At 43.9% G+C, this 3070-nt stretch overlaps 1 non-coding gene across 1 annotated transcript; it reads left to right on the plus strand.

The window, feature by feature from the left end:
* Window positions 1-1092: 1092 nt before the first annotated feature.
* trnav-uac (transfer RNA valine (anticodon UAC)) lies at window positions 1093-1169 on the plus strand. The gene has a single exon. It is a non-coding gene; the product is annotated as a tRNA-Val (tRNA).
* Window positions 1170-3070: the final 1901 nt, after the last annotated feature.

Here is a 3070-nt window from a genome sequence, read left to right on the forward strand (position 1 = left end):
CACTACTCTCAGTATTATAGACCCCCAACCACTACTCTCAACATTATAGACCACCAACCACTACTCTCAGTATTATAGACCCCCAACCACTACTCTCAGTATTATAGACCACCAACCACTACTCTCAGCATTATAGACCACCAACCACTACTCTCAATATTATAGACCACCAACCACTACTCTCAGTATTATAGACCACCAACCACTACTCTCAGTATTATAGACCACCAACCACTACTCTCAATATTATAGACCACCAACCACTACTCTCAGTATTATAGACCACCAACCACTACTCTCAGCATTATAGACCCCCAACCACTACTCTCAGTATTATAGACCACCAACCACTACTCTCAGTATTATAGACCACCAACCACTACTCTCAATATTATAGACCACCAACCACTACTCTCAGCATTATAGACCACCAACTACTACTCTCAGTATTATAGACCCCCAACCACTACTCTCAGTATTATAGACCACCAACCACTACTCTCCATGTCAGTATTATAGACCACCAACCACTACTCTCAGTATTATAGACCACCAACCACTACTCTCAGTATTATAGACCACCAACCACTACTCTCAATATTATAGACCACCAACCACTACTCTCAGTATTATAGACCCCCAACCACTACTCTCAACATTATAGACCACCAACCACTACTCTCAGTATTATAGACCACCAACCACTACTCCCAGCATTATAGACCACCAACCACTACTCTCAGTATTATAGACCACCAACCACTACTCTCAGTATTATAGACCACCAACCACTACTCTCAGTATTATAGACCACCAACCACTACTCTCAGTATTATAGACCCCCAACCACTACTCTCAACATTATAGACCACCAACCACTACTCTCAGTATTATAGACCACCAACCACTACTCTCCATGTCAGTGTTATAGACCACCAACCACTACTCTCAGTATTATAGACCCCCAACCACTACTCTCAACATTATAGACCACCAACCACTACTCTCCATGTCAGTGTTATAGACCACCAACCACTACTCTCAGTATTATAGACCACCAACCACTACTCTCAATATAATAGACCCCCAACGGGTCCTGTGTGGCTCAGTCGGCAGAGCATGGCGCTTACAACGCCAAGCGTCGTGGGTTCGATTCCCACTGGGGGCCACCCATATGCAAAAGTAGTGGCCCCAGCCGACTTGTAAGTCGCTTTGGACAAAAGCGTCTGCTAAATGGGATATATTATTATTATACTCTCAGCATTATAGACCACCAACCACTACTCTCCATGTCAGTGTTATAGACCACCAACCACTACTCTCAGTATTATAGACCACCAACCACTACTCTCAATATTATAGACCACCAACCACTACTCTCCATGTCAGTGTTATAGACCCCCAACCACTACTCTCAGTATTATAGACCACCAACCACTACTCTCAATATTATAGACCACCAACCACTACTCTCCATGTCAGTGTTATAGACCACCAACCACTACTCTCAGTATTATAGACCACCAACCACTACTCTCAATATTATAGACCACCAACCACTACTCTCCATGTCAGTGTTATAGACCCCCAACCACTACTCTCAGTATTATAGACCACCAACCACTACTCTCAGTATTATAGACCACCAACCACTACTCTCAACATTATAGACCACCAACCACTACTCTCAGTATTATAGACCACCAACCACTACTCTCCATGTCAGTGTTATAGACCCCCAACCACTACTCTCAGTATTATAGACCACCAACCACTACTCTCAGTATTATAGACCACCAACCACTACTCTCAGTATTATAGACCCCCAACCACTACTCTCAGTATTATAGACCACCAACCACTACTCTCCATGTCAGTATTATAGACCACAAACCACTACTCTCAATATTATAGACCACCAACCACTACTCTCAGTATTATAGACCACCAACCACTACTCTCAGCATTATAGACCACCAACCACTACTCTCAGTATTATAGACCACAAACCACCAACAGACAGTGGGATAGAAGGAATATCAGTCCATGTGTTTTAATCTACTTTAATGAGCTCGCTACTCTGTGTATCTATTCCATAGGGCCCTGGTCAAAAGTAGTGCACTATGTAGGGAATAGGGTGCCATAGAGCTCTGGTCTAAAGTAGTGCACTATGTGTAGGGAATAGGGTGCCATAGAGCTCTGGTCTAAAGTAGTGCACTATGTGTAGGGAATAGGGTGCCATAGAGCTCTGGTCAAAAGTAGTGCACTATGTAGGGAATAGGGTGCCATTTGGGACCTAGCCCCTGTCTGGGTTATCTTTTCTCTGCTGAACTGAGTTAGCGCTCCTTGTCAGAACGGCCTCTTGTCAAAGACAACCTTCAAGGTGCAATCTACAATTCCTAATCCGTTTCTGGACTTTTAAAACCATTATATATAACCATTGATTCTTGAAGAATATAATGTATAAATGCCTCATGAGCTTAGTTCAACTGTCATACCTCATCAGAACCCAGAATATAAGCTTGTTTTAGTAATTTTAAACAAACACCGTATAGCCTCAAAACATGGTTACAATTATGATTTCGATCTCAATGGATGGTCAGTCCTTGTGTAACCGATGTGAAACGGCTAGCTAGTTAGCGGTGGTGTGCGCTAAATAGTGTTCCAATCGGTGACGTCACTTGCTCTGAGACCTTGAAGTAGTGGTTCCCCTTGCCTGGCAAGGGCCGCGGCTTTTGTGGAGCGATGGGTAAAGATTCTTCGAGGGCGGCTGTTGACGTGTGCAGAGCGTCCCTGGTTCGCGCCCAGGTCGGGGCGAGGGGACGGACGTAAAGTCTATACTGTTACACCTGCATCTATATCTTTGTCTATGAATGTGAGAGCGGTTACCTTTCTCTCAGCTGTTTACTGAAACAGTGACGGAGTGACCTCGTTGTTCTTGTTTGAACTGCAGATTGTCCCATTAACATCCCAGACAGACGACACAATCACCTCCTAGTTGTTTTCTCAGAGTTCTGGGTCAGAGAACAACCTTGAATCAACATCGTGTCAACATCGCCTTGATAGTTGT

Source organism: Oncorhynchus masou, unplaced genomic scaffold (genome assembly GCF_036934945.1).
Source record: "Oncorhynchus masou masou isolate Uvic2021 unplaced genomic scaffold, UVic_Omas_1.1 unplaced_scaffold_1730, whole genome shotgun sequence".
Classification (NCBI taxonomy): Eukaryota; Metazoa; Chordata; class Actinopteri; order Salmoniformes; family Salmonidae; genus Oncorhynchus; species Oncorhynchus masou.